This window comes from Chrysochloris asiatica, unplaced genomic scaffold, assembly GCF_000296735.1.
Source record: "Chrysochloris asiatica unplaced genomic scaffold, ChrAsi1.0 scaffold00104, whole genome shotgun sequence".
In the NCBI taxonomy this organism is placed as follows: domain Eukaryota; kingdom Metazoa; phylum Chordata; class Mammalia; order Afrosoricida; family Chrysochloridae; genus Chrysochloris; species Chrysochloris asiatica.
In genome coordinates, this window is record NW_006408622.1 from 9,265,152 (window position 1) to 9,271,503 (window position 6,352).

A 6,352-nucleotide genomic window follows, 5' to 3' on the forward strand; every position below is an offset into this window, starting at 1 on the left:
ATCTACTTATATCATGAACAACCTTAGCTGGGAGTGTAAACTGGATATATTGACTCATAGTGACCCTGTATAAGGTTTCCAAAGAATGGCTGGTGAGTTTGAACCCCCAACCGTGTGGTTTAAAAACTGACTTTGTAGTCCAGTGCTTTAGCTCACAGCACCACACCAGGACTTTTATTGCATTGGTTGATTGATTGGGTGCCATGGAGGTGGTTCCGACTCATAGTGACCCTGTACAGGGTTTCTGAGGCTATAAATCTTTACGGGAGCAGAAAGTCTCATCCTCCTCCCAAGGAAAAGCTGGTAGTTTCAAACTGCTGACCGTGAGATTAGCAACCCGATTTGTAACCACTATGCTGCCAGAGCTCCTTCTAGTCACATATATATATATACATGACTCAACCATAAAGTCTTTGTACTGCAAGGTCAGCAGTTCAGGCTCACCAGCTACTCCTCAGAAACGCTATACAGAGTAGCTGTCAGTCAGAACTGACTCAATGGCACTTAACAGCAGCAATATATATATATATAAAACAGCAACAACATATATCTATATATGGTGGTGGTTATGTGCTGTGGAGTTGGTTCTGACTTATAGCAACCCTGTATGTATAGGGTTTCCGAGACTGTAAATCTTTATAGGAGCAAAAAATCTGGTAGATTAGTTAGAACTGCTGACCTTGCAGTTAGCAGCCCAACTTGTTGCCTACTATGCTACCAGAACTCCATGTTGTTGTCAAGTGCCGTTGAGTCGTTTCCAATACACAGTCAACCTGTATAGTGTTTCTAAGGAGTGGCTGGTGAGCTTGAATCACCGACCTTGCAGTTCAAACTGACCTTGCAGTCCAGCGCATTAACCTGCAGCACCATGCCAGGACTCCATATATATTATTAAATGTAAAATGGCAAAAATTTTATTTAAAATGTAAATATTATTTTTAACTGGTGGACCACAACAAAAATAGAAACAAACAAAAAACATAACAACTCACCTGTTGGGTTCAATCCAGCCTGTAACTTGGACTTAGCCTACCAAGTGCTTTGCTCACCCTTGTAATAGTAATTGCAATGTGTAAAGTGAAGTAAAAGACAGGTCTTAGGAGAATGTCTTGGTTGGAAACAGCTTATGAACTTTAAATGAATTCTGTATAATAAATGATCAGTGGGGCGTATCTATAAGGTAAGGCAAAATGATATAAGCAGGTCTAAGTCATAACTGACTGAAAACATTCTTTCTTCAGGAGGATCAGAGCCAGCAATTCACCCATGTCCCTCCTGCCCTCTGACATTATCCAGTCAGCAAGCCCTCAGCCAACATGAGTGGCTCAGTCATCTCCCTGGGATATTCTCAAATTTATATCCAGAAAACCATTTCTATCCAGGGAAACAATACCCAGGAGGTCAGAAACAGCAGCAAGAACAACTCTTTGGTCAGAGCTGTTCTTGTGACAAAGCAGAAGTTCAAGAGAAAGACTCCAAACACCTGTTTGGGAGAGTAAACAAGAGTGGTACTTCAAAGGTATTCTCCAGCCCATCAGAACAGCCTGTCCACTCCAAGGAAGACAACACAGTGGTGAATGTGGAGCTCAGCTCAGAACAAAGCACAGACCTTGGGGAAACAGACAGTGTATTTAATGATTTAGAAATCTCAGGATTTGGAGCAGTCAAATATGGAGTATTTGGGCTAGGCTTTATCAAGAAGTCAAGGCTATTCAATGTTCAGAAGGTACACACAGAGGAAAGCCCTTACATGTACAGTGAGTGGGAACAAGACTTTGACATTATGAAGAACCCGAGGACACACTCTGGGAGGAAGCCTTATGTATGCAGGGAATGTGGATGGGGCTTTATCTGGAAGTCAACTCTCACCGCCCACCAAAGGACGCATTCAGGGGAGAAACCATATGTGTGTAAGGACTGTGGACGTAACTTTACTTGGAAGTCAAACCTCTTCATTCATCAGAGGATGCATTCAGGACTCAAGCCTTATGTATGCAAAGAATGTGGGGTAAACTTTAGATTGAAGTCTAACCTCATCACTCACCAGAGGGTACACTCTGGAGAGAAGCCTTATGTTTGCAGAGAATGTGCGCAGGGCTTCTGTCAGAATTCACACCTCATTCGGCATAAGAGGACACATTCAGGAGAGAAGCCATATGTTTGCAAGGAATGTGAACAAGCCTTTAGCCAGAAGCCACACCTCGTCAGACACCTAAGGATCCACACAGGAGAGAAGCCATTTGTATGCACAGAATGTGGACATCAGTTTAGCGGGAAATCAAACCTCAAGATCCATCAGACGACACACTCAGGGGTTAAGCCTTACGTGTGTTTGGAGTGTGAGCAGTGCTTTAGGCTGAAATCAAGCCTCAACAAACACCAGAGGTCACACTCTGGGGAGAAGCCATTTGTGTGCAGGGAGTGTGGGTGAGGCTTCACTCGGAAATTCACCCTCATAACACACCAAAGGACACACACACTCAGGGGAGAAGCCATTTGTGTGCAGGCAATGTGGACGAGGCTTTAATGATAGGTCAACACTCATCTTACACCTGAGGACATACACATTCAGGGGAAAAACCTTTCGTATGCAGGGAGTGTGGTAGAAGCTTTAGCCAGAAACCAAACCTAAACAGGCATAAGAGGACCCATTCAGGTGATGTGCCCTTTGTGTGCAGGGAGTGTGGGCAAGGCTTTTCAGATAAGTTATCACTCATTACACATCAGCGGGCACACTCAGTGGGGAAGCCTCATGTGTGCAGGGAGTGTGGACAAGGCTTTAGACGACACTCAGACCTCACCAGACACCAGAAAACACATTCAGGGGAGAAACCTTGCATTTGCAAGAAGTGTGAGCGAGGATTTAGTTGCAAGTCAAATCTCATCCAACATCAGAGAACACACTCAGAATAGAAACTGTGTGTCCAAGGTGTGTAGTGAAGCCTTTAGTCGAAAGTCAGACGTTTAGTCAAACACCCGAGGAGACACATAGTGTGGAAAGTGTTTTCAGAGTTTGGCTGTGGTTTTAGTAATAAGTCGTGACCAGGCACCAAAGCAGAGATGCTGGAGAGTCAGCATCTCCAGTCCACCCAAAGGGGAATTGTTGTCGTTACGTGCCCTTGAATCGGTTCTGGCTCAGCAACCTGGTGTAGGGTTTCCGTGTAGTGGCTAGTGGATTTGAACTGCTGACCTTACGGCTCAAACCAACCTTGAGATCCAGTGCTTATCTTATGGTGCCATACCAGGACTCCAAAGGAGAATTGCTGGCCCATTTTTAAGCACTTCTCACTTTCTAAAGCTAGAATGATGGTTTGTGGAAACTCGGGTAACTTGAATACTTTAAAAATCAGTTGAAGTTAGGGTACAGGCAATTCCAAAATCATTTCTCAAGTATACTTGTACATTCCTTGCAGAGGAACCTGGAGCTTGTGGAAATGACTGTACTAGAGCTTGTCTGTCTGGCCTATTGTTTTTATTGTTGTTGCTAAGTGCCGTAGAGCACACTATGTATACGTTTTCTGAGGAGCAGTCAGCGGGTTTGAACCACCAACCTTGCGGTTAGCGGTTCTTCCGGTGCTCATCCTGCAGCGCCAAAGCTGTGTAAAAACAAAAGACAAGTTGGCAGCACCCTTTGCTGGTTTAATTTTGAGTCTTCAGGCTATATGTAACCCAGGAAAGTCAGCCTCAAGGAGAGTTTAGGGAATGGTGAATTCATGAGAATAGGTCTTGTGGTTGAGTAGTTGTTGTTAAGTGCCATTGAGTGTATTGATTCCCCTCATAGTGGTCCAGTAAAGGGTTTCTGAGGAATAGCTGGTGGGTTTGAACTGCCGACCTTGTGGTTTGAAGCCCAGTGCTGCTCCTACAGCACCACACCAGGAGTCTACGCTGATATATGAGAAAGATAGTAAATGCCCAATCTCTAAGTTTTGAAACGAGGTGTCTGTCTTTTGAAATATCCTAGCTTTGCTTCTTCATGGGGCTTTCTCCTGTTTCCAGATTAAGGTCATATTGGAGATATTTTTATTGACTGGTATATTTAGACTAGAAATTTAATTATATGCTGTTTTGAAGAAACCACACTATACAAACGCAGGATATTAAATTACTTTCTATTCTCTCTTGAATTGCCACATAACATCCCATTTTGATTTTAATCTTTCTAACCATTATAAGAAGGAGCTCTGGTAGCATAATGGTTATGAATCGGACTGCTAACCTCAAGGTCGGTAGTTTGAAACTACCAGCTGTTCCGTGGGAGAAAGATGAGGCTTTCTGCTCCTGTAAAGATTTACAGCCTCAGAAACCCTGTGCAGGATCACCATGAGTCAGAACCGACTCCACGGTACTTAGCAACAAGCAACAAACTATTATAAGGAGTCCTGTGATGGTGCTGTGGGCTAATACATCACACTGCAAACTCATTTGAACTGCCAGGTTGGTGGTTCAAGCTCACCAGCTGCTCCTTGGAAACCCTATATGGGGTCACTATGGGTTGGAATCGACTTGATGGCATTTAACAACAACAACCATTATAAAATCTACCATGCTCTGGTTGTAAATAATTCTCTCTTTGAAAACAATAATGTCCCACAAATTAATTGGTAGATCTTGGGTCAAATCCCTTTAATTTTTTTCCCATGGAACTTAAGTAAGTAATTCTGAGTTTTATTTTGAAAATAAAATTTCTAAATATATATCAGGAAAATATATGTCTTTTTGCTCTGACACAGGTATTTAGAATATATCTTTAGAGCCATACCCCCCCCCAAAAAAAAAAAAAGAAAACACATCTTTTTAAGTGCATGAGCACTTAAAGTGTGATACAGTGGCACTTCAAATTACTGTGAAAATGGCAAATACCAGACAATGTTTAAGCCACTGGTTATCAATTTAGAGGAAAAAATAAACATGGATCCTGTAATGGGTTAAATTGTGTCCCTCCAAAAATATGTTGATGTCTTAACCCCAGTGACTGTGAAATTGACCTTATTTGGAAATGTGATCTTTGTAGATTTAATCAAGTTAAGATGAGGTTATAATGCATTAGAGTGGGCCCTAAATCCACTGATGTTGTCCTTATGAAGAGTGAGTTATTTGGAGACGGATGCTCAGAGAGAGAAGATGGGCATGTGCAGATGAAGCAAAAACTGGAATGATGTAGCTACAAGCCAAGGAGTGTCAGCAACCACCGGAAGTTAGGAAGAAGCAGAGAAGGAGTCTTCCTTAGAGCCTTCGAAAGAACATGGCCATACTGACACCTTGATTCTGATCTTCAGAACATGGGAGAGTAAATTTCTTTTGTTTCCAGCCACCCAATTTAGTAATTTAAATCTCAATTTCAACAGAGTTAGAATTAAGTATTCATTGTCCTAAGTATACGAGGTGTTTGTGTTAATTTGTATTAAAAAATTGAATAAATTTGAGCAGAGTGCAAAGAAACTGGTGAGAAATTACGAAATATTAGCCTAAATGGAACAGTTGGCATGACGTGCCTTCCCACTTTCCCCCCCAAGGCAATGCCTGGGCTGACTGGCCTTATTCCTACTCAATAGAAAAATCTCTTTCGAATTTTATCATGTTTTTGGTTTTATGTTATGTTACCCTAAAATGTATGTTGTAAATCTTCTATGCTTGTGAATTTAATTCCGTTAGGGAATGGGTTGTCTTTGTTATGTTAATGAGACAAGACTAGTGTGTGTTGCTGTAGAGTGGGTTCCAACTCCCAAGTGACCCTGTATAGGGTTTCCGAGGAGCAACTGGTGGATTTGAACCCCAACCTTGTGATTAGCAGTCCAGTGCTTTTCCTACATTGCAACATCAGAATTTGGTGTGTCTACATCTATTTTAAGATCCAAAAGAGATTAAATAAACAAGAAAGAAGCAGAGCTGGCCAGAGACACATACTACACCACACGAAGATTGCCCAGGAACGGAAGCTCAGAAGAGTCAACAACCTTCCTCCTGGGCTGACAGAGAAAGAAAGCCTACCGCTAGAGACAGCACCCTGAATTTAGACATCTACCTTCTGAAATTGTGAGAATAGAAATTTGTTAAAAACCATCCACTTGTGATACTTGTGTTACAGCAACACTAGAAAATTAAGACATATCCCCTGAGTCAGAATAAATTCTTTCCCATAAAATCAAGTTACCAAAATAAGGATTCTAAAATTAAACATTTACCTTTTGTTATTGTGGGGTTGTTGTTGTTGTTGTTGTTTTAACTTTTAGAAAGAATATGTCTCCGTTTTCAAGTCATTTGGTCCTAAAACTACAAGATTTAGTCTTGAATTGTTTAAAACTCTTAACAAGAAAAAATACCAGAGAACTGCTACATTGAGAATCGAGTAGAT

At 41.6% G+C, this 6,352-nt stretch overlaps 1 pseudogene; it reads left to right on the forward strand.

Annotated features, from left to right (window-relative positions):
* LOC102818412 overlaps positions 1 to 2,913 on the forward strand; it is a 4,909-nt pseudogene extending 1,996 nt beyond the window's left edge.
* The last annotated feature ends 3,439 nt before the right edge of the window (positions 2,914 to 6,352 follow it).